The sequence below is a fragment of the Cheilinus undulatus genome, linkage group 12 (genome assembly GCF_018320785.1).
Source record: "Cheilinus undulatus linkage group 12, ASM1832078v1, whole genome shotgun sequence".
Taxonomy (NCBI): Eukaryota; Metazoa; Chordata; class Actinopteri; order Labriformes; family Labridae; genus Cheilinus; species Cheilinus undulatus.
In genome coordinates, this window is record NC_054876.1 from 25192569 (window position 1) to 25219163 (window position 26595).

The following is a 26595-nucleotide window of genomic DNA, read 5'->3' on the forward strand; positions in this document are numbered from 1 at the left end:
ACATAGCCTATCAGTGCAGCAGAATCTTAGAGGTTATTTTAGGAAGCACTTGACCCTTTTACTCTATTTTTTTCTTGGGATGCAATTAGTGAAGAGAGGATTGAAAAAACAGCTAAGCATAACAGGAAGACCAGTGAACCAGCTGCCATGGCACAGCTTGATAGCAGTGTTGATGTAATTGGAGCAGGGCTTCTTTGTAATTGGTTTGCCTTTCTCAGTATATTGCAGGCAAATAGGAAAACTGACTTAAATACAAAGGGAAAATATTGAGGCTGTTCAGTGTAATTATGTTTATGTGTAGTTCCAAGAGGCAAACAAAGAAGTGCAATGAGATTCTTCTGCATGAAGGTTTTCTGTGGAAGAATACAGCAATAAACACAACACTGTGATTCTGGTGCTCATTAAAATGTACTGATACTCACACCAGAACCTAATTGGCCTCTTATACTGCCTAAAATGCAGAAGCAAATGGTGGGCCAGTCAGTGCACTAAAATGATAGTGTTACCTTAAAGTTAAAAAACAAATCAACTGTACTGATGTGAGTTATCATGGGAAAGTAGAAAAACAACATTTTAGTGCTCACCACAGCAACCTTTAAACATGCACCACGCCTGAATTCCACCAAAACTGTCTGGATGAGCTGCATCTGTTAACACAAATGGACAAATTCCTCTCCTGACTTCTTCCAGATGAGTAATGCTAGCCAACTAGTTAAATTCCTGCAAGACGTACAGATTAGGCAGTGACAAAAATAGCAATTGGATTGAGCTTGAAGAATCTTCATATTCTTAACTAAATACCCCATCAGGGTGTAGGTTCAACCAAATCACATGGATCTCTTCTGCTGTACAGACTTAGTGCCCTCTTGAGCTTAATTGAGCGCAGTACCACTGAACACCGAAAAGGGAATGCTTCTTCAGGCACACTTGCTTGAGTCAAGGATTAAGTTAAAATGATTAGGTTAAAAGTCACACTCAGTAGTTGTAGAGTTAAAAAGTTTTAATTCATTCATTAATGAAGTTAATTCAGATGCAATGCAGCCAGTTGCAACAAGCTGAAGCTATAGCTGACTATTTAGCCTCCCCAATCAAATCAACAACTGTAACTATCTCAGTGGACAAATAATATCTCATAGGAAGAGGTAAATTTGGCAGCATTCTCATCTGAACAATGGGGAAAAACTTATATGATGCACCTATACTCGTAATTACTCTAGAAACCAATACCAAGTGGAAATGCTGGTAACCCTTCCTGTATCAAAAGATGACCCTTCATAATGGCCAGTCTCAATTTATTTGTTAATTTCTGTTTAATTAACAGAGACATCTGTCAGTGGAAACATCTGTTAAGAGAACATCGTAGTAATAGCAAATTTAAGTGTTAGAAAAACTTTGATATAACCTAGAATGTTCAAAGACAGCCAAAATTGAGTGTAAATAAACAAGAGCATCTGAGGTTCCTCCTCTGTATTGTACCAGACGGTACAGCTCACCTTCTGTGCTTCATCCCTGCTCTGCCTAGATGAAAGGAGCTGCTGACTCCTTTGGTATGCATTAGCATTCCAACACCCACCTTCCACCTTATCTGCTGTCAAAACAGCCACCTCTAACTTCCTCAGAGAAACTCTTTGACCACACATCAATGACAAGCCGCCTTATCAATGGCCCAAACAAGCTTGGTGCATGTCAAAAACCGTGGGCAGGGGAAGAGCAGTAGGGGATGTGTCTCTGCAGAAAGAGCCAGACAAACAGAAGAAGAGAGAGAGAGAGAGCGAGAGAGAGAGAGAGAGAGAGCGAGAGAGAGAGAGAGAGAGGAATGTGTGTCTGACATTTCTAGCTCTGGTATTTTGCTATATGAGGAGACCTCGAGGGAATGGAATTGAAGAAGCCTCCTCCGTGCACCCACACATCCCTCTTTAACATTTGTTTGAGGCATCTTTGCAAAGGCTTGCCTGGACCAATAAAGAGTACAGAGGGTAGAGCACTTGTCATACAGTGGGTCCAAAACAAAAAGCAAGTAAGTGAGACAGAGAAACAGAGCGTGACACAGAGAAGAGAGCGAATCAGACAGAGAGAAAGCTCAAATGATGGCAGAACAATTGTAAGAGTTTAAGCGTTTGTCATGATGACACTCACATCTTGTGTTGATGCACCGGGCTTTAACAAGACCATGAGATTTAAAAGCCTGCCATTGATAGACACTATATAAAGAACAAACTATTAGAGTACACTGTACAAATTATTACAGCAACATGCCTAACAGTGCCCAACAAGTCATAGATGTGGTATGTTAAAATAGGATTTAATAAGATATGATACTGTATGATCAGACCCGATGTGCTACACTACAATACACTATCCTGCAATAGAATAAGATATGATACAATGCAACAAAATGTGCAAGGCTACAATAAGCTACACTTTGACATGATATGATGTGATGTTATGTGATTATGTTACATTACATTACATTATGTTACAGTAAGTTTCGATATACTACAATATAATACGATACGATAAGATATATGACACAAGACGACACAATACACTATGCTCCAAAACAAAACTTTAAAAAACTGCACATTATGATACAATATCATCTTATACAATGTGATCTGATATAATAAAGAACACTAAGTTATGATACAATATTACACAATAAAACATGACACACTTTGATAGGATAAAATACAATCTGTTAAATATGATTTGATGTGATACAACATGCTTAATAGACTACTTATGCCACACTACACTAAGAAACGATACAATATAAGGCACTCTACGGTACATAACAATAGGGTATGATGGGAGATAGGATAGGATAGGATTTGATAAGATATATGGTATAGCGCCTGGTAAGCTACACTATAATATGCTACACTACGCTTTGGTCTAATACGATACAGTGTGATACAATATGATGCAATATGGTATTATACAATAAGATATGATATGATACGATACAATGAGATAAGATATGTTAAGCTATTTTGCGGTTCGTTACAATGCAGTACAATACAATAAGACACAAAACAGAACATTTCAATAAGACATGATATAAATAAATGTGCCAGATCAGATTTGAAAAGATACAATACTATAGGATGACACGATAACAGACCTGATGCGCTATGTCAGTGGTTCTCAAATGGTGTGCCAAGACACACTGGTGTGCCCTGAGGCAAGTTTAGATGTGCCTGTGGAAGAGCTATACATTATTACTACAACTATGCAACAAGTAAAGACACTATAACGCATGTTCCTACTACATGCGAGCGTAGACACTGCACTGCATCATGCAGCATTTCATGCTCACTGTCCTTTTATTATCTGTTAAATATGAAATTCTCTGCCCTGTGTATTAACTGTTTTCCACATGTAAAAAAAATATGATATCTTTTGCTTAGAAAGTGGAGAATTGAAGGTGTGGTGCCTTGTATTGACTAGTCTTTAATGGCTGTGAGCCGCATAGTTTTGTCTCCATGTTAGCACAAGTCAGACCATAAAATTTCATATCATCCAATATCCATGAATCATAATCTCCACCTTGTAAAATCAGCTTACAAGTTTTTGGAGTGAGAGAAGTAGAAAAAAAAAATTAAATTTCTCCGGGTAGGACACTCCTGGTGCCTTGTCATCTTCTCTGCAACCTCTTTCCTTGTTACTTGTCCATCTCAATGAGAGCAGCAGAGAGGAAAATAGGAACGGGGGACTGGAATTAAAACTGCATTGCACTTGCTCACAGGCTGTCAGGATACTACAAAAGAACACTCTGTAAACTGATTTAGTAGCTGGCACTCACTCACATTGCATGAAGTAGGGACATGTAAAAGAGGTTATTTGGCCAGGACATGAATATGGTGTGCCTTGAGACTTCAGTTTGATTTTTGGTGTGCCTTGGGCAAAAAAAGTTTGAAAACCACTGCGCTATGCTACACTATTCTGCAATACAATAATATATGCTGGACTACGTAAACCACACCATTGTATGCTATGATATGATAAAATATGGTACAAACAATAAAACAAACACAAAATGACACAACATGAAAAGACAGGACATATCAGGATATGATATGTTACAACACAACACAATAAGACAGGATATGGTAACTGCCGTGATACGAAACTTTACAAACAATATGATTGAATAAGAATGGAAGATACAGTTTGTGAAGGGCCTGGTTTTTTCCCACATCTTGATATGACACATACTGAGATATATTTGTATCAAGATACATGTTGAATTTTGCATAATCATCACGTCCTACACAGAATTCAATACAATAGCTTGTTCTTTATTGTAGAGGATAAAACAAATTCTTAGTTTTAATGATCCTACAACTTCAAACACTTAAACATAAGGTCCACATAGATCCCAGATATAAATTACAATTTGTTCTTTTGATGGTCACAGAACTATTGATAAATGCCAATAAAACTGTTTTTTTTTCTTTTACAAAATGTCCCTCTATCGCTCCCTCTATCCCCCCCATCTATCTTGCCTTTGTTTTTGTACAACAATGATGTTCTTGTTTGACTTGACTATGAGTCAACTTGTATTCACCAGAATGTCTTTTTGCTTTAAGTCTTCATACAAATTATACACCGCAGTTTCTTCAATGAACCAATGAGTGAAGATTAAATAGTATGACTCACACTCTCTAAGCAGCTGCCTGAAGCCTTTGTTATCAGCTCCACTGTGCGGGCACAAGCTTTTACAAATGAAGGATAGAGTGCTGCTTTGAGCCTGTTTAGAAGCTAAGGGATTTTTTTACTCGAAAGCGTCATTCAACGCTTGTTGGGATGACAATGATGAGCAAGCTTTGCTGTCGTTGCTAGCTGTTAATTCAGTTGGTGTCATGTCATGTGAAGATGGAGGTTAGTGGCAATGCTGCATTATTTTACCATGTTTTGAATGGCTTACGTACTGCATGACTTCAACCCTCGACTTCATACATAGGAACCTGTATCTTTGCTTTTAGTTTTGTTGGAGGAGCATAACTTTGGTTAAGAGAGCTGAATTTTAAAACAAAAATCAATTTGTGGCACCGACAATTTAAGATGAATTAAGAAGACAAAGTATTGCTGTATCAATATTTTGTCCCAACTGTAATGACGACACCACAATAAAAGAATAACTACCTTTGGAGTAGCTTGGCAGTTCCTCAAATTGCTCTGATTTCAAGTTATTCACTTTACTCTTTGCAGATCTTTCAAAACGCAACCATAAGGCAACATCTGTATGCAACATACAAGATGATATTGATTGTTTTGTGCTGGCCTTTACCACAAGTGTGTCCTACACTATGCCCTGCACTCTACTTTGCCGCAAAAATAGGGCAAATGTCTCATCATTCGTAGGCATTTTAGGCTCTAGTAAGGGTCAAGCTCCAAGCAGCATCTTTAAAACTTCTAACCCCAAGTTCAACTTTCAGAAATATTAAAAAAATAAAATAAAATTGAGTCATTCTATAACATCCCATCCATGTGTATCTGATGCTTCTGTTGTTTTTTATATTTCAGTCGATGCTCTGCTGTCCAATTCTATCATCTCAGCAAGCCTTAGGCAGTGATCAATGGGAATGGCACGAACTTGCCCCAGCTTATCAACCTTTGGCTCTGGAGCTGGCACCCTCTCTTTTCTTCATCTCTATTCTCCCTCCTTCTCTGCCTTTGTTTGTGTTGTATCAGCAGAGTAATATGCCAGCAGTGATTGAGAGTTGAAAGGTCATCTACAGTCCTTGAACAGTTGTGGTTGGGGTGGGAGGGCTGAGAGCTAAATGTCATTCACAGTCAGGGCAGCCAGTGCATGGCCAGAGGGGAGGTCACAAGGTCTGATGAAAACAAATCCATCACTTTGCTTCTGGGGTAACAGGCCACAGACCTGGAGGGATACAGGGGTGCAAAGAGCTTTAGGCGATGGAAGGAAAATGAGGGATGTTCAGAGATTGAAGGAAGTTGAGTGTTTGGTGGAGTCGGATGGCCATAGGAAGAGGAAAGCTGGGGATGTCTAAAGTCAGATCTGAGCCATCCTAACAATCAGAGTAGTATGTGTTGCTGAAACTCTTGCTTTTTTATCTGATCCCATTATTCAGAGGTGCCATGGCATGTCTTCAAAAAAAATGATGAAGGGTAATGGTTTAGCTCACTAAGTAGGAGGGGTAGCTCCATATGCAGAGGCTACAGGTTGTCACATTAGTCGTAGGCTTTTCTTGACACTGCCTTTTACCATACTAACACCAACAAATGAAAGCTGTTTGTCAGTTCTACTTCAAATGCTTCTTTCTGTGAATAGTCAATAAATAGAAGATATCTTTACCATATATGAAACAAGTAACTCAGGGAGTCATCAAATCGCAAATGTCAAGATCACCTGCTTAGATTTCAAGTAAAAAGAAGAAACACAGCTGAGTTGAGCAGTACAGCCAACACACCACTAAAAACAAAGCATTATCCATATTTGGCTTTTTTTCCCCCCATGGATTAAGCTTAAGTCTTAGCAAAAGCACACTGTGACAGTAACCAGCTCAAGGAGGTCCTGTGAATAAAAAATAAATATTACATGAGTCAGCTAGCATTAATGTTACACTAAATACTGTTGTTTATATTCTGTTAAAAAATATAAGATTATAAGATTTGCACACCATTGCATTTTGACTTTATTCATATTTTACACAGCACCCCAACTTTTTTGGAATTGAGGTTGTACTTTTTAGTGCTATCAATAGCAAAAAAAACCTATATGTCCTAAGTAAACTTTCTCTTTCCTCTCTTATCTATCTCTCTTAACACTTAAAGCTTGAGTATGTAACATTCAATGAGAGCCGTGAAGTATCAACTCTACTCCCTCTCCCTTCCAGTTCCTCTCAGTGTTTGAGCTCCGTAGCTCCGCCCCTCTTTTCACATACCTCCTGAATCAAATACTGAAGGTGGTAAAGCTCTCGTGGAGTGACTTTGCTCCCCTTTTGAAATCAATGGCCGGATCACAGGCAGGAAAACACTTCATCTCAGCATGAACAAACTCTACATAGGACCGAACACTGCCGGTAACTCTGCCATTGTATCAACTTCTCACTGAGCTAAGAGGCAGAAGCACAACTACTACAGGGGCCAATAGGAATGCTCCCTCTGACCTGAGCCGTGACTGGCTGTGAGTACAAGCCTCCTCATTGGCTGGAGCATCGTCCCTTGCTGGTTTTCCTCAAGTGACAGTGCAGCGTGAGGAGGCGTTGCAGATGTGTGTTATTCTGATGACTTTAATAACAGGACCCTCACGGTTTGTGTTGTTTTTGTGGGCATACGATACTAAAATTAAATCAGTTACATCGCTCGTAAAGTCGAATAAATTAAATGATGTAAAATAAAGAAATTATAAAACAGAGAGTACAATATATATAATAAGAATAAATATAAAACCTTGCATATGTGCCATTTGGATTCAGCTGATATTGTGCTCAAAGGCACTGAATACTGTTCAGGTTAGTGTGGTTTGTGTGGTCTGGCGGCAGAGACTTTGCACTGTGGTTTCCTTGTCCTTCACTGATAATTCTCACTGATTCACTGATTGGATTTTGTGGTTATGAAGACTGTGTTGTTACATTGTGGTTTCAACCACTACTATGTACCCCCTTTTCCATATCATTTTTTTACCATTATAATACTATTTTCCCAGTGTCTCTATTTTTTTGTCTTTCCCAAGAAAAAAAAAATAGCTCTGACAAGACGTAAACTGTATGTAAACCTCTTTCTGCTTGTCTACAAATGCATCCCCATGTGTGGTTACTATAGTAACAATGACTGAGTGTTAAAATTGAAGTAAGATTGAGATTGAGTTATATGGGAGAATCATAGGCTGTTTAATCGTTTGATAAATTAAATGAATGTGTGTTTTGCTTTACCCTGCCAGTGCATCTGATATAGAAACACATGAGTGTAGCTTGTTATGAATACACAGGGTAATAGGAACACAAATTAATCTCTTAGAAATAAGTTTGCATGTATATATCCCTGACCCACCTATGGTTCTAATGCCAGAGGAAGCAGAAACACCTCGTAAATCACCATTATGGCACTTGTGTAAGTGAAAAATCAAGGGGAGATATAAAATAGATGTGATATTTGCCATTTTACCCTAACAATGGCAGATTTATTCTTGCACACTGTTTTGGCTTTAGGAGTGTCATTTCTATGATCATTCAGACTATCATACCTCTTTTAAAATACAGAAAAGCTCATGCACTTACCAGTCATGACTGTAGGTCTTTGATTTCACTTTATAACACTGTAACACCGATTGTTAAATGTTAGGTCACCATTTGGGAGGGGGAGCAGAGTATCTGATTGGTCAAGAGTGCTGACTCCATCAAGTTCCAAGAAGTTCAGCCAGACAGTGTAATTGCTAATCGTTCAAGCCTGAGACACACCTAACAAGGCGTGCCCAGCCTCCAGCGCTCACTATTCTCTTTGGCTCTCTGGCTTTAGTGAAAGTGATAGGCGGACCCTTGAGACCAGAATAATGCACATCTAGCTGCAGCTTCTAATAGGCTTACAGGGTGAGTGTGATAAAATTGGAGAGTATCCCACACTAGGAGTGGTTGGGATGACGACAAACCTAGAAAAATATGGTTAAAGTTAAGGGCAAAATATTGAAAGAAAATGTGTGGTGAGTTGGACAGCCAATTAGAGTGAGATGAACTGACAAGACCAAGACATCGAGAGATAAGGGAGGAGCAAGGAAGTTTGATGTGCAGCAGTTTTCCATGAAGTAAGGTTGTTGTAAGGAGGACGAGAAAAGAAAGGAAAGGAGACAGAAAGGCAGACAGTAATTATGAAGATAGAAGGCAAAAAGAAAGATGGTGAAAGGAATTGAGACAGGGGTGTTGGAGGAGCTACAAACTGTAAAAGCGCTAAGAGGTTCAGCGGAAAAAGCCATTTAGCGCTCTAATCAGATTGGTATTGAATGTGCAGGAATTAGACTCCAGCCCCTGAAGCTTTCTTGGCCACTGTATGACCAGACACACTGAGCATCCAACAAGCAAGTACAGTTAGATTTCTGATAGCCAGACAAAATGATGGCCCAAAAAGAACACCCAGGAGCTAGTTTGTGACTGCATGAATGTATATGTGGTTGCAAGGAAAACTTTGAGGATTGCAAGGTGAATACACACCTTTTACTATGTGTGTTAGCATCTATAAATCTGCATGAGTGTCTGTTGCAAGATGAACCCAATCCTGGTAAGATTAAGGGATTATAGTAATTAGTTTGGCATATTCGTTATGCTCATTTTAAAAGGGAGATAAGTCTCTAGGAGTATTGTTCATAATTGTGGTGGAAAATAGCAACAGTACCATGGAAACTTTAGTATTACTGCACAGTTTTATTTCAAAAGGCAGTATTTTTAATGCCTTAATTATTGTTAAAACCTCTCCAAATAAAACAGCAGTGAAGTAACTTTGGGAAGAGGCTTGATCACTGTTATCATGCTGTACTGTTACTGTTCCAAGTTAACAGCCATTAGAGAACTAGACTTAATTTCATCACTACTTAAATTTAATGTAACCATGTTCTATGTAGTTAAACATGTTTGATTACTTTTTAGCAACTTTCTGATTGCAGCTAATGTTAGCATTCAGCTCCATCCTCGTCATTATCTTCATAAGCTAGAAAATGATAGTAAAGTTTGTATTAATTGAAGATATTACTGCACAGTTTAAGCCGTAAGGAAAAACTTACTGGATGTATTTGTGCTTAAAGTGTGTAGCTCCATTTCAGGCTCCACTAGAGCTCTTTGTTACTTTATCATTGTTGTACTTCACTGTCCATTTCTCATCAACAAGTGCGCAGGTTAATTTACCAGTTTCCAAAAAGAACGAAACATGACTGAAGCAAGCAAAGCTGTTGAAGAAGAGAAGGCACACTGTGCCTATAAAATTATTCAACTCAACATCCCCCAGAGTTCAGTTAAATCAATCATTAAGAAACAGAAAGAATATGGCACATGTAACTCTGCCGAGATCAGGCTGTCCTCACAAACTGAGGGACCATGCAAGAAGGCGAGACTAGTGAGAGAGGCCACAAAGACACCTATGACTACTCTGAAGGAGTCACATGCTTCAGTAGCTGAGATGGCAGAGACTCTACGTACAACAACTTTTACCTGGGTTCTTCACCAACCAAAGCTTTATGGGAGAGAGGCAAAGAGAAAGCCACCGTTGAAGAATACTCATATTAGATCTGGATTAGAGTTTGCCAAAAGGCATGTGGGAGACTCCATGGTGCTTTTTGGCCATCTGACAAGACGCTTTGTTTGGCATACACTAAACACTGCACATCACCACAAACATGCTATCCCTGCTGTGAAGCATGGTGGTGGCAGCATCATGCTGCTGGGATGCTAAGCCAGCCCTGGACAGCTTGTAAAGGTAGAGGGCAAAATGAATGTGGCAAAACATGGGAAAATTCTGTAGGACAATCTTATTCCATCTGCATGAGAACTATGGCTTGGGGGAAGATTTATTTTTCCAGTAAGAAAATAGCCCAAAGCATAGTACATCAAAAGCCACACAGAAATGGTTTAAAAACAACAAGGTGATTGCTGTGAAGTGGTCAAATCCCAGACCTCAAGCCAACAGAAACTTTGTGGCTGGACTAGAAAATGGCTGTTCATGCCAGATCCCAGTGCAACCTGACAGAGCTCGAGAAGTTTTGCAAAAAAGTAAAATTGCAGTGTCCAGATGTGCAAGCCTGATTAAGACCTATCCCCACAGACTCATTGCTGTGATAGCACCAAAAGGTGCATCTACTTTGAAGGGGGTTAATATAAAGGCAGTCACTTATTTTACATTACATATTTTTATTCAACTGACATTACTCTGTAGAAATCTGTTTTCACTTTGACATTTAAGAGGGTTTTGGTTTGTCAAAAAAGCCTAATTATATTGACCATGATTGATTTATAAAATCAATGAAAGGTTAAAATATCCTAGGTGTAAATAATTTTCATAGGCATTGTCTGATTACTGGATGGAATGCTGGAAATGATACAAGTGGCAGAATTCTGGAGCAGTTGGAGTATAAAGGAGTCTGTGAGGAAAAAAAATGAGACTGCAGTGATCAATTCAGGAGGTGACTAGGGTGTGAACTAAAATGTAGGCAGAGAAGGGTGTGAGGGATGGATGAGTGGTATGAGCTGTTTGAGAGCTAGGTTTTGGTTTTGTAGGTAGGTAGAGCTGGGTGTCATCTGCATAGCAGTGTTAGTTGATGTTAAATTTATGGAAGTAATGACAAAGGGTAAGGAAATAGATAATGAACAGAAGAAGACCCAGGGCAGAACTTTGGGGAACACCGGTAGAAACTGTTGAGGTGTGGGATTTAAACAGTTTGAGTTTTACAAACTTAGTGTGGCATTTTTTTAGGAGCCCAGCCATTGCTGTGGGAAGAGCTGACATCAGTGATACAGTAGCTTGAAAATGACAGCGCAGCTTGGAGACTGACATGGACAGTTGGGGTTCTGTTGTTTACAGGAATACATCCAGGTAGTCACCCCTAAACCTTTCCATAGATCTGTTTACAATTAACAATAACACTTAAATTAATGTACCCCCTTTCTATCCATGATTATCAAACATAACTGTTAGTTGAAAGATTTTGAATGCTAATGTTAGCTGTGACATGATGGTAACTAATCAATCAAACCTGTTTTTAACAGGAAGTATGATCCAGGTTCACTCCAGAAATTCAGTTATTGTCTTTGTAGTTATTTTCATTAGGGAAATGATAAAGTGAAGCAGCCGTCAGGTCCCTGATGTTTATCTGACTAACAGCATTGAAATAGCAGTACAACATGATCTCATTTTAACTTCCCACCTTGAACATGATGCCACAGGCACATGGCCGGCATGAGGACATGTATTTTGTAGATGTGTTTTATTAAGTAGAAGTATTAGGCTGATTTTTATTATCAGGCTGGTAAATTCTGCAAGCTACATTCTGCTTCCGTTGTGTTAATATATATTTCTATGTAGTAGCAGTGTAATTGCTTTTTTTTCTACCAAATTTGTGTTTTTCCTGACTGAACAATAGCTCAACCAACAACCCTTCCCATCACGTCCTATCTGTCTGCATCCCAGTCCAGGACGAGCCACATAGCAAGCGGGAATTATTTTCCACACAATCCACTGTCAGGGCAATTTGGTGCAGTGGGCTGAACTCGATCCTCGTGGGTGATGGAGAAGGAAGGGGGGAAAAAGAGGATAATGAGGAGACAAGTCACAGTGGGAAAGACGTGACAGGGAGGGAAGATAGACAGAGAGGATGAGGGGGTAAGAGAGAGTGGCACCACTGGGGCTAGATGAGGACAGAAAACAAACAGACATGATGAGAAAAACAGACTAAAGAGAGTGTAAGTGGAAGAGTGAAGAAGTGGATGGATGGGAAGCAAAAAGGGTTAATGAAAGAGGGGAAACAAATGTAGAATAGTCAAACGTGAGTCTGAAGGGTTTCTTAATTGTGTTAGCAGCATCAACTTGTAAGTCCTAAATCACGTAAGACAGTTGGCGATGTTTCCTCTCAGCTTCACTCTTACTCTCCATCCTTCTGCCAGTGGGCTGAAAGCATTGTATCCTACTTTACACTTGGGTGCTTTCACACCTAAAGCTAGTTTTTCTTTGTTCTGATTCAGATCAGTAAATGGTACATTGTATTTTTACCTCTGATAATTTTTGTGTTCATTCTTCAATATTCTAAGGTGGGCCAACGCACATACCAATAACAAACTGCTCTTACAGCCTATATGTTTACAATTGCTGAATTATTTTCCTCAAAACACCGCAGTCTTATCCACCATTCAGGCTTACAGTTTTGTTAAATTAGTTTGTTATCTGTGCTGATGAATGGTGGACCTGTTTCTAACATGTTCATGACATGAGAGCGTCTTTAGACCTTATTCAAGAAGCTCTCCTGTGTGATCATGGGGGGAAAAACAAACTCCTTGTTGTCGGCGTTTTGAACTGCTAGACTGAGATAAGTCTCCTTAGCTGTGGAGGTGGATCACATTTGTCCACTGCTGGGCCATCTTCTCTCTAACTTGTACGACTCTGGCAGGGACTTCAGCAAAATGTTCACGCCCAGGCCAATCACATATTCTGGGTGGAGTGTCTTTATGAGATTTTTAAATCCTGACCTTTCAACAACACTGGGTTCATGTCTTTGGCGATATGCTGTGTTACTGCCACCGTTATCTCAGCATCACCTTGCGGCCTATGTTAACGATAACCGCTTTTAGTTCCTTTTAAAATCTGAACTACTGCCAGATGACGGATCCAGTGCTGTTTCTCGTTTTCCATCTCTAAACGCCGCTAACTCACCAATAACTCATCTTGACCAACTCCTTCACTTTCCCATGCTTCTCTCTCCGCTGATACAAAAACGTGCCTGTGTGCAGGAGAGTTTTCTGGATGGGCAGGGGAGTGAGCTCTGCTACAAGACAGATACATTCAGGGACAATGGGAGAAGCGAAACTCCAGTGAGAAATGCACGCTGACAGCTCAAAACTTCCACATAATTTATACTCGATGTTGGCAATATAGTCATTTTATACATCTAGCGTGGCAAAAGCATCGAGTATACTCGATATATCGTGCAGCCCTGACTGTAGCATCAGGCTGCAACATAAGAAAACTGAAAAAAGTGAAGGGCCTGAATACCGTCTGAATTCCCTGTAATGCTTATTACTGCCCTTGAGCCACAACAAGTGTGTGAAGACTCCTATTATGTCATCATGAGATGTAATTTTAAAAAGCCAGGTAGTTGTATTACTAATGCTGCTGTTACTTCTACAGCAACTGCAGTGTAATGAGTAAATCAGTGATTGTTCCTGTTGCTTGGTTCATGTGTTCACTGCAGATGAACTGCTCCAAATGAAAGTGAGGCGAGACCACCTCTTCTAAGTTATCTTTGCTAGTGTCTTTTTTTCCAGAAACAGAGTTTCATTGTTGTGTTTACATCAGTCCAAATTAATTGGGCCAAAGACGGACCCCCCCCCCCCCTTCTTCTTTTGGGGCTTCCTTCTCCATCTATCCTGGAGGGAACACACCCTTACATTTTGTGTTTGTGTGTCTGATGTGTAAGATTCTGGGAGGTATGGAGATGAAGAGGCGGTGTGTGGCTTTTCAGCATGTGAGCAAATTTTGAGGCAGAAATAGATCCATCTGATGAGATCTGCAGCTCCCTCTCTCTTTTTTTATTATTTTTATTCTTCCTCTGTCTATGTGTAACCTGACTACTTTGATGTGTATGGAGCTCAGAGGAAAGGAAAAAATCAGCTCCTTCCAAAGGCCCCAAACAGAGGAAGAAACGTTTGAAGAGAGACAGCAAACTTGCCTAATGGTGTGTGGGAGAGTGAGAAGAACAGATACTGGCTATAAAAGTGGAATGATTTTTACAGTAAGATAAACGTGCTGAAAGCCATGATATGGTTGGATTGCTCATTGTGCAGTATTTTTATGCAACATTATGCCAAAAATATGTTGTGGTATTTAGGATATTTTTTTCCCTTTAAATCCCTGCAGCTCCTGTAAACAGTTAAGATAGAAACCATTTTTTTTCTTTTAAGAGATGACTATATGTTTGATCTGTTTCACAGAGCTCCATCTGTCTGCCATTATTAGTGAATATTCAACCAGAAGAGCCTCCACTATCAACAAAAGCTTTGCATGCTGTGCTGGTTTTGCATTGAAAAAGAGTAGCAGTTGGACTGGTGAAGCTGATACAAATCATCCTCTGTAGATATATTACTTGTGCCTTAACCCTTTCAAAATGAAATAGTTAGGACAAACTGGTATAATGTCTTTTTTCAATGTGTTTTGGGGCTTTATAGACTCTATCAGAAAGACAAAGGACAGTAGATGGAGCTGGAAACAGGAATAAGAGGGTGGGAATGACACTCAGTGAAAGAGCCTCAGGTCGGACTTGAACCTTGGCTGCTTACATACATAGGGCAGACCCTTATAGGCCATCTGCACCCCAAACTGATATCATATCTTGATGCACTGTTTCACATGCTGCTCTTATCTACCAGTTTTTCTATGTATGTTTTTGCTTGATTTTTCTTCTCTTAAAGTTAAATTGTAGTGTTGTATGCATTAATCGTAATTATTTAAGGACCAGGAGAGGTGCTTTTTTTTTTTTTTTTTTTTTTTTTTTTTTGAATGCAATATATCACATGCCCTTTAGTACACTTATGGTAAAATCACTAAAACATCTTCCTGCAGCCATGGTGCTTTACAATAAGATAAAGGAGAGAGCTATCTGGGGCCCATGGAGGGCAGCAAAATCATGGTTCATTGAAAAGTTCAGCTGTGATGACCAGATTTTATTTTTAACCTGAATAATAGCCACTCTTTTCAAAGCAACACAAATGATTTGTCATTTATTCATGCTGCGGAACAGAAAAGTCTTTTTCAAAATGTAAACCCCTTTTCCTGAAACAGAATTGGTAATGTTTACAAAGTGGATGGACATACTGAATTAACCATTTGGAAAGTAATGTAATAATTCACAGCAAAGCCAAAATGTCCACAAATGTCACGATGCCAGATAATAGGCTAAATGAAAAGAAACTGAGACAACTTAAAGGGAGAAATGATTAATAATCACAAAAAGTGGCAAAAAAAAAAAAAAAACTGGTTAAAAGGTGCAAAAATGGGCTGAAGTGGTGGAAAGGGGATAAAAAGTGGTAAAAATGGGTCAGAAAGTGTCGAAAATGTGGTTAAAAGTTGGTGGTTAAAAAGATAATGAGGAAAAAATGGCAAATGTTTTCAAAAGAGGAAAAAGGAGCAAATAGAGGCAAAAATGGGCAGGAAAGTGATAGAGAGGGTGAAAGTGTCAAAAATTGGGTAAATGAGGCAAAAACTGGTGAAAAGTGGCAGAAAATGGTTATAAGTGGCGTAGATTGGCCAGAAACAGTAGTGAAAAGGAGTTCAAAGGTGGTAAAATAGTGTTAAAAAAAAGAAGTCCAAATGGGTCAAAAGTGGCAAAACTGTGGTTTAACAAGGTAAAATGAGCAAATGTTGGATTTAAAGAGGAAAACGGCAGAAATGGTCAGGAAAAGTGGTGGAGAGGATGAAGAGTGTCTAAATGAGCTAGAAGAGGCAAAAAAGCGTGAAAAATGGCCAAAAATGCAGAATTGGCTGAAAATGGGTTAATAAGTGGTGAAAAGATGTTCAGCAATATTTTCAACATTAGGACCCCATAAAAGCTTGACACACTATTTAGCTTGAAAATGAGGGAACGGTTATACACCATTGCTACTGATCCAAACATTTATTGATGTTATAAATAAATCACTACCAGGGTGGCCAATTTACTAAATATTCTGTGGTAAGGCCTGGATGCAAATAGTAGAATTTCAAAATACACCAAAAAGGCATGATACATCATGATTAACCTTTAAGATTAATTGCATTTAAGAAGTTTTACTTGTTTGACAGCCCTTATAGATGACCTTCGACCTAACAAACATCAGTAAAACAAAAAAAAAAAAAAGCACAAAGACATGGCATTTCTGTACATGGCATGATAAACACATAGTCCATTCTTGATTAAAGCTGTGGATTTCTAACTCAGCTTTCTATTTCAGGCTTTTTGAGAGGGCTATTTTCCCTGCCTGAGTGAAAACATAACAACTTTTTCCTTTATGTGTTCTTCACCAATCAGGGAACGATCCATTGACGTCAAACCAAGTGATGGAGAGCCTGAAAGACCAAGAAATATGTGGCCAGAATGTCTCAATCACTTCCTTGTAGTTAGTGGCATTAATAGGGACTGACCTCACTGTTGCTAAATGATGAAAAATATGCATATGCATTTTGATGAAAATAGAAATAGTAAAATAATATGTACATTGTACAAATACATTTATTTTATTTGAATTGATTTGAAATATGGCCCTTTGTGTCTATAAAGCTTTTAAATAGTGGTGAATAAGGCAGGTTAGTTAGTGGACAGTACTTTCTGTTTGCATTCTTTATGAATTTCATGTTATTTATCCTTTGGCATTTTTGAAATATTTATTAAAACTCACATTCTTGTTTTAATCTTTTTAGGTGTAATATGGAGGATTTTGAATGCCGTCTTTTAAAGCCTACAGCCTGGCTGGAGTGCAAAAAACAAATTTCTCACTTTGAAGCAATAAAGATAATCTTCATTCTTGAACAGTATCTATCAAAAAAAGCTGGCCCTTGTACAAATGTATGACAGATTTCCATTGTTGTAAAGACCACAACCTTACCAAACTACATCTGATTTTCAAGATGGATGAATATGAGAGGAATAAATCAATCAAAAAAATCTGAGCAAACACTTCCCTACAGTCTAAAGCTATACAAACAGACAGAAGGCAGGAGTTTGCCTGCAAATGTCAAACCAAAGTTCTCTCGGCAAATTGTGAGCAAAGCAAACTAATTTTCATGCTTTACATCAAATTAAGCCTCCAGGCTTCAAACAGTCTTTCAAGTCCAAGTCTTTGAAGTCATGTTATTTCATAAATAAGAGCTAAAACAAAAAGAGCTTCACTGTTTCCTGACTGAAAGTGGAGGTGACTCCTTGGATATCAGGTTGATTTCTTTTATAACTCCGGGTGGTTTTCTGATATAATCAATGTCTTTCTGAGTTTTCCTGTCAAAATCAAGCCTGTCTAAATAGTCTAAAAAGTCTCGAATCCTTCAAGGTGTATCCCTGGCTAAATAGGTGGTTAAACTCAAGGTGCCCTTGAGCAAGGCATACAGCATCAAATAGCCGTAATGAAGCAGCTCAGTAAGGAGTTGTTGTTCTGTAAATCTCCCCGAGGTGATGGTATGAATATAAAGTGTGTTACTGTAAAGAGCAGGCTGGAGGAGGAAAATTAAGATTAATTTCCTGGATAAATGAAGGTTGATGATAATAAAGGGACAATGGCTCTGCTCGCTCTTCTCTGTTCTAAGGAGAAGATTCGCCCTCCAGTCACAAAGGCTATCAGTAGCATTTCACTTAATATAAATTCATACTCTCTTTCTCTCTCTTCTGCCTTTTTTGTCTCTCTCTTCCTTGTCAAGAGCAGTCGCTAATTAATTAATAGCAAGCGACTGTAAAATTGCCTCCACCCAGAGTTCTCTATTGTGTGTAATGCCAAGTCTCTGCAGCAATTATATTTCGTGCCGTATTGTCAGGGAGCTGATTGAGCATTAGCTACCTACTTATTACATTTACATTTTCCTTTGTGTGTTTTAATAAATGTTGAAATTCATTTCCAGAGCAGCCATATTTGTAGGATGTAAAATGATTGTGTGTGATACATTTGGATGTGCATATGTCAGTTTGTGCTATGAGGGTGCAATGACAACTCTGATAATTGATTTCTGGTTGGACAAAAAACACAACACTGACTCCTGCCTGCTAAGGAACATAGAAGGATAAAAACATCACTTGTAGCTGGCATTAAGGTCGGATTTTACCCAACTGATCAGTTTCAGCAGGTCCAGTAAACACCCTTTTAACAGTTGGGTTTCAGTCTCTTGCTCTTTGGCTTCCACTTGTGAGAGAGAGTATGCAAAATCTGACCCTTACAGTCATGAATTAACTTCACTGCAAACATTACAGATGAAGAAACATTTCATAAATCAAACAGAGAAAAAGGCCAGAGGTCTAATATGGGATTAAATTATGAATAAACCTGTTTTAGAAGTACTTATACGAAAGCTGGCTTGCTTTAACTTTGCAAGCTTAAGCTAAAACTAACAAATCTATGCTAGCGATGTGCTTAACATTACCACATAAAACATCTATAGCTAAGTTAGCTTAAGCAACATGAGCTTTAGAAAACTTAGCAAACTTAGCATTGCAGCTGACGCTTCTGAAGAAGACTGCAGATGACAGTTGGAACATGTCAAGGTAAAAAAAAAAAAAAACACCTCTTACAATAAGTTGTCGAAAAAAAGAGAAACAACAGGATAATATTCAGAAGAAGACAAAATGGATTTGAAATTCTTTTGAAATCAACATGTTATAGATCTATAGTTTTTGCTTCCACAGCCTTAAAAAAGGTAGACACTGTGTTTTCCTGAAGTTATATATTCATACATCAAAGTTAAAGATATTAAGTATATAACTGTATAATTTGCACTTAATAAACAGCATAAAAAATTAATGTGTTATTAAGGTTTAATTCACAAAAAAATGCAGAAAAATTTCAAATTTACTACAATATTGAATAGTATTTTTACACTTCAGTGTGTGCGTTCACATGGAACACTTACAACAAACTTTCAAACTTCAAACATTTATTCACATGGGTCAATTCAAAAGCATGATCTTAGATTATTCTGCCTTTATGTGTGACTGTTTTTAACCATGTTGTAATTGTTTTTTACCTCAACTTTTGTATAACCCTTTTGTGTTGTTCATCTTGTTTTTTACTCTCGACATCATTGAAAATGAGAGCATGCTCTCAATGATTCCTCGAGATTTAAATAAAGGTTGATGATGGTGATGATTATGGTTACTAGAATGAAATTTTATTTTGTGATCATCAGCGTCCATTTGTTTGATATCATCTATTTCTGTTTGCATCTATCCATTATAACACAAAGCAAAAGAGGTTTTACCTAAAAAATATGGGGCTTTTGTGAAAATATTCGGGCTTTATAAGCCAACCCCCAGCTTGGCCCATGCCATAGCATATGACTTGCCCTGAATGTATACAGAGGCTTATGTACTCTTGCACTTTAAACACTAAAGACTGTAAACTCTGATTGGTCAGCTGTGTAGCACCAGCTGACTGCCAGTCTGAGCGATCTGGTGGGACATAGACAGCTAGGACTATTAAAATGTATTTGCAAGCATTTAAAAATATCAGACATGCATTTCAGCCATTTCCCTCTCAGTAACTGAAAATATCCTTTATACCTGGTTATAAAAAATGAAGTTGTCTTATTCTTTTCATAAGGAAAGCACAAGAAGAAAAATCATTTAGAGCATCATTTATTTGTGTCAAAGGCCTGACAGCCCTAATGGGTCATGTTCTGCTGTCTTGTTAAAATAAATGCCTGTCAGTCTGGTAAAGGCCAAAGAGAGGAAAATTTAGCACATTTAATATAGAGTGGACTGACATCGAGCTGCAACACATACCATATAACAGACAGGTCAAATTCAAATGTAGATGACATGTCATCTTCCTGCAATGCTTGATAAAATGCACCTTTGACAGAACAAGTGTTTCATATACTGGATGTCTTTAAATAAAAGTGACAGCATGGTTAGACTGTCCTTTAAAAGACAACCTCATGTTCTTTCAAACTACCCTTCATCATGTGCCACTAAAAGGCAGCACTCTAAACAAGATGACCGGGCAATTACACAAAATGTTTCAATCACGTCTTTTCTCGGCACTTTAGATTTATACTGTGGGCTGACATCCATCAAATGTTGTCATCCAGCAAGTCACTCATCGATTTTAAGCAGACCGTCATTTTGCAATCATGTACTTACATGCAAATGAGTTTGTCTATTGGGGCAGTTGCTTGTGTAATTGTTTGCTTTTATGCAAATCCAGTTTCACATGAAATTCATAAGTTGAACAACTCGTTTCAGCCCAGCAGACATCACAAAATCAACAAACCCAGAGGTGAGGACGAACAGTAATTACAGCCTGCTTTCTTCTTGATGACCGAGATTGACAGGGGCTATCGGCCCACAGCGTGAAGAACATTCTGCTTAATCACTCAAATGATTGTGGAATTTTTGAGGAAGTTATTACATGTAAAGAAATAAGTAGAAAAGCTGAGAAAATGTGGTCGCTTTCAGACTCAATAAAAGCTTGAAAATGTACTGATTAAATCAGTGTGTTTTAGGATGGAGAACAGTGCTTGTTTCAGGCCTATCCGATCCAATATCCACTCTCAAGTCCAATATGTGCCTGTCGTTCTCCCAGAGTCTCTCTTACGCTATCTTTCCTCACAGAGCGTTCTTCAATCGATTAAACAAAACCAGCAGGTCAAAGCAGTTCACTGAATTAATGAGAGCTGAACAGGCTTCCTATTGAAATAAATAATGAAGAAGCTTCTATTAGGATGGCATTTATGTAATCTATGTTGAAATGTATGTCTTTTATTGCATAATACATTCTGGACTTTGGAGAAAAACAAGCCATTGTTTTGTAATTATGCAGCCTGATTATGTCATGTGAGATCTTACATTATGATCTTTGCTGTCAGGGAGAAAGAAAATGTTTAAATAAATAACTGCAATGAGCACATGTAACTGCAGGCCAAATTCTTAATTTTATTGTACTTTTACACAACAGAAGTGTCAACTGTATCTGCCACTTTCCTGATTAGTTATTTGCATAATTTCACACCTTTTTGTATGGGCTAAATGTTCAAATTGAGCTCATGATACCAAAAGCTACACTTTCATTCTGGATTTTTATAAAGAAGAAAGGGTGGGGGGGACTTCAAGTAGACAGAAGAATAAGACATAACCTTTACCACAGAAAAAGGAATTCTTAATGGATTGAACAGGAAATAAGGGAACAGTAGTGACGCTGCAGTTATGGTTGTCCTGCAACTTTGTTCCATCTCCACACAGGATCTCTGGACCTCAGTCAGAGTGATCATGAGGTCACCTCTTATACCAAGGCTATTCTCCCTGATAGCTCAGTTTGGGCAAGCAACCAGCTCTTTTAAGAGTTCTGGCTGTGCCAAACTTCTGCCATTTGAGAATTTCGGAGCCCACTGTGCTCTTGGGAACTTTCAGAGCAACAGAATTCTTGTTGCCTTACCCAGATCTGTGCCTTGCAACAATCCTGTCCCTGAGCTCTGCAGGCAGTTCCTTTGAGCTCATGGCTTGGTTTTTGCTCTGATAAACATTGTCAGGTGTCAGGCCTTCTATAGAGAGGTGTGTGCCTTTCTAAATCATGTGCAATCAATATGCTTTACCACAGGTAGATGCCAGTCAAGGTGCAAAAACATCTTAGCAAAGATCCAGAGTAATGGGAGGTACCTAAGATATTTCAAGTGTTTTTGCAAAAAGTCTGAATACTTTTGTCAATGTGGTATTTCCTAAATTAGCAAGAATGTCAAAAGTTTTCGCTTTGTCATAACAGGGTGCTAAGTGTATATTGCTGAGAATAAAATGTTGTTTTTTGTTGGGGTTTTTTTTTGGGGGGGGGGGGTTTGTTTTTTTTTTTACTGTAGAATCAGGCTGCAACATAACAAAAAACAGGACAAATGAAAAGGGCCTGAATACTTTCTGAATGCACCGTGTACATACATATATATATATAAAAACACAGGTTTTTTTCTTCTTGGAACTGAGAAAAAAGGACAAAAGAGTGTTACATTTCAAAGCAACATGTCCTTGTGTTTGAAAGAGACAAGAGGCAAGGCTTTTTGTACTATTATTCTGACACTACGTATATTGCATTCCTGATCAAACAGCCATGGCCAGTTGTCTCACTCTGATGGTTAGCTGGGAGTAAAGAAATGAAAAACCTTTCCTAGAAATCTTGCCTCTTCAGGTGACACATATAACAACATTACATGCTACTGAGAGGAAATAATTAAAGCCAATTTAACAATAAAAGGTGATGGGGGAAAAAGATAGCGCTCAGTGTTTCATGCTTGGATGGAAAAGACAGCTGTACAAAAATATAAAGAGCATTTTTTAGCCATTTTTCTCCCTTAATTTCTCTCCAATTGTGAATGTGAAGTCTACATGACATTCAGGCTTGCTGCTAAATAACATGCTCACACCTTACAGCCAATTCAGTGTCACCATATTACCTAACGAGCATGTCGTTGGTGATGGGAGGAAGTCGGAGTACCTGGAGAGAACCACCATGCATGGGGAGAACATGCAATCTCTGCACAAAAAGACCCTGACCCTGAAGCCAACCAAGAACCTTGTTGCTGTGAGGTCACAGTGTTAACCCTTGCGCTGCCATGAGGCCCCTTGTCCCTTGTTATTGGGCTTAAATGTATTTGCTATGTCATGAAATCAGTAATTCTAAACAACACAGTGATATTGCCAGCCCCAAAATAAAATGAGCCATAGATGTGAGAGGGGTCAGAAAGAAAGTGCCTTAATTTGCATGTACATCAAATTTCCAGTTTTAGATTTTTTTTTCAATACATTAATAAGGTCTAGCAGTTACATTTATGAAACAACTACATTGCAAACATTACTGACTTAGAAACATTTTTTAAATAAAATAGAGAAAAAGATCAGAGGTCTAATCCAGGATTAAATTATGTATCAACCCATTTTAGAAGTAGTTATATAAACAGTCACTTGGTTTAGTTTTGTTAGCTTTGACTAGAGCTAACACTAGCTACGTAAGTAACCTTACTACATAGGCCAATGTAGCAGAGTTACCTTTTGCAACATGAGCGTTAGCAAATGTAGCTAAAGCTGCCGTAGCCTACATAGCTTAAGCAACATGAGCTTAAGCAAATGTAGCTAAAGCTATTGTAGCCTACATAGCTGCTTTGTGAGTTTTGCTTTAGTTCCATTAGCTCTGTAGCCCTGTTATCTGTAGCTAAGTTAATGTTAGCAAACATAGCTAAAGCTAAACTAACTGCAAACATAGATAACATTCATAAGTAGTTGCTAAGTCAGCTTAGCTTTAGCTAAATTATGTAGCTCCTTTAGCTCTGTAGCTTTGTTATCTGTAGCTAAGTTACTGTTAGCAATGGGAGCTTTAGCAAACATAGCAAAAGCCAACCTAACTGCAAACTTAGATAACATCCACAAGTAGCTGCTGTGTCAGCTTAGCTTTAGCTACATTATGTAGCTCTATAGCTCTGTTATCTGTAGCTAAGTAAGTGTTAGCAATGTGAGCTTTAGCAAACATAGCTAAAGCCAACCTAACTGCAAACACAGACAACATTCAGAAGTAGTTGCTGTGTCAGCTTAGCTTTAGCTACATTATGTAGCTATGTTAGCAACAAAGTTCCTTTGTCTACATACCATGTGGAGCTAATAAAGCTTTTTCCTGTAAGCAGACTAAGCTCAGTTAGACTCAGCTCTATCAAATGTTTAAGGTTTTTAACTTTAAACTCTCGGTATCCTGACCCCTGCCTTAACCCTTTTTCTAACCATAAACAGGTTAGGGTAAAGTTTAACCATAAACCTTAGCCGAGTTGTGCTTGGGTAAAGCCTGCTCGCTGCTCACTAGCATTCGCATTTTAGCCACACTTAATCCCTGCCATCTCAACAGGTGAGATTTGTGTTGCTGCACTTTTCTACTCTGCTGAGAAAATATTGTTAAAGTTTTCCTTCATTTAAGGTCCACATGGCTTGATTTATGAGGTCCAGAACTGGTGGTCACTTCAGTGATTAAACCATTGTGTTACACCTAACCGACTTGTAAGCCACCTGCTGCTAACGTTTTCACGAGGGAGATACAAGCAAGACTGAGGACACCGAGCAAGGTATGCAAAAACTATAAGAAAAAGCCACAAAGCTTCAGTAAACCATTACAGATTAACCAGTTAATTGTTCAACCCCTAGCATTTAGGGTATCAGAACTTTTTTTTTTTTTTTTTTTTTTTTTTTTTTGAGGAAAGCTCTGTAACAATTCTACACGTGTGTGTTTATTTACAAACCAGTTGATGTCCTTTCTTTTCATTTCAAATCCGGCCTCAAGCTCAGTGCTAAAAATCAGGATGAAATACCCATAGTATATATCTCTTTCACAGTATGATATGCAGTTTAGAGGTCCCCCAGCACAAAGAAACGCACATAAATCCATTTCCACAGAGAATTCCATTTGGGACCTGTTATTTCCTGCAGCCATCACCATTGGAATCATAATGAATAAAAGGCAGGCAGTACGTTCTGGCTTTGAACAATCGCAACTTCAAAGGCCCCCACCCTGAAAGCTTCTGTGGAAAATCATTTTCAGGCAAAACCTCAAGGTCACGTCTCTATGAGAGGTTCTACACTGAAGAGTCTTTATGGTGCTTTCAGGCTGCCACAAAATGAACACTGGTAAAAACAAGAGTCATCATTTGCTCTTTTCATCTTCTCTTTTTCACAATGTTCTGCTAGATCCCTGATCATGTGGTGAAGCCTCAGAAAAAAAGAATCAAAGTACAGAGAGATTTGAAATCTCCCAGCAACCCCTGGAGCGCTGCATTGATGAAGTTATGCTTTTAAAAATTGATGCCGATTTCAACTGTGAATCAAGTTTCAGTCTAAAGGCCACAGTGGTATGGGTCATGTCTTTCAACATAATCACATTTAAAAACATCTCTTCAGGTTTATTCAGTGCCTTTTCTTCAGTGACTTTCTATATGCATACAAATGCACAGTTTGCAATGTTTTGGGCTTGAGTAACACATTGACATTTTTTTTCCTTTTGGTATTTTTCACACAGGATTAGTTCTACCCTCTATAATTTGTTTTCAACATTGATATGGCGCGCTTGACAGGATAAGCGAAGTCTGTAATATACTCAGATTGTTGAAGTGTTGCATGGCTGCTGCAAAAACAAATGCATCCTTGGTTTAATTCCATATAAAAATGTGTAGTGCTCTTATGAAGCTGCACACGATGAGTTTACCATAGATGATGAGTGCCCAAGCGCAGCCTTTTGGTAAAAATATTTGTAACTATCTGTAGCTGTCCACCATCAATTAAAGTCATGAACAATCTCCTCTCACTCTCCCTTGAGTTTGTGTTGAGGAGGTGCAGTGCCTGACACTTGGAGGTGTGTATCTGAAGGTGACTGATGACATATAACATCCCTCCTGTTAATGAATGAGAGAGGTTAAATATGAGCCTTCTAAGCCATTGTTTAAATCATTTCCTTCAGCTGATGCCGTGAATGTTGTTACTAATTTTGGATCATTGCGATCCAAGATGGCCCCTATCATTTATGATTTGAATTTTAAATTCAATTCTATTCATAAAAAGAGTCTGGCAGCAACATTCATAAAATAACCACATTGCAACATGACTGACTTAGACACATTACTTAGATAAAATAGAGAAAAAGTTCAGAGGTCTAATCCAGGGGTAAAGTATGTATAGATCCATTTAGAAGTAGATATAAGAACACTGTCTCATTTTAGCTTTTTTAGTTGTAGCTAAAGCTAACATAGCTATGCTAGCTATGTAGTTAATATGACTACATAAGTCAATAATTTAGCTTTAGCATCCTACATAGCAAAGATATCTATAGTAATGAAGCCTCGTGGCTTTGTAGGTATTGATATCGATGAACTCCGTAAGCTTAATCTTTAGCTATGTAGCTCTATTATTTACATAGTTTATGTAGCAAATGGGCATAGGCTACATTTGCCATGTTAGAGTGTTTTCATGGAGAACAAGTTTTTTTCTTGTAAGCAGGTTGTTTACTCAGCTTTTTAAAACATTTTGTAGATTGGTGTATCCTAACCCTTGCCTTAACCCTTACCCTAACCTAACCAAAAGTTTAATTTTATTTTGAAAGTCGAAGCATGTATTTCCCTTCTGACAGATGCAGCATCTCTCAGTGTCGAAATTTTTTTCCTCAGAAACATTGTTAATTCACAAATAATTAAAAACACAGA

The 26595-nt window shown here is 38.3% G+C and overlaps 1 protein-coding gene across 2 annotated transcripts in view; it reads right to left on the bottom strand.

Annotated features, from left to right (window-relative positions):
- kctd16b (potassium channel tetramerization domain containing 16b) overlaps positions 1-26595 on the bottom strand; it is a 136041-nt gene that overhangs the window by 66307 nt on the left and 43139 nt on the right. The window lies entirely within an intron of this gene.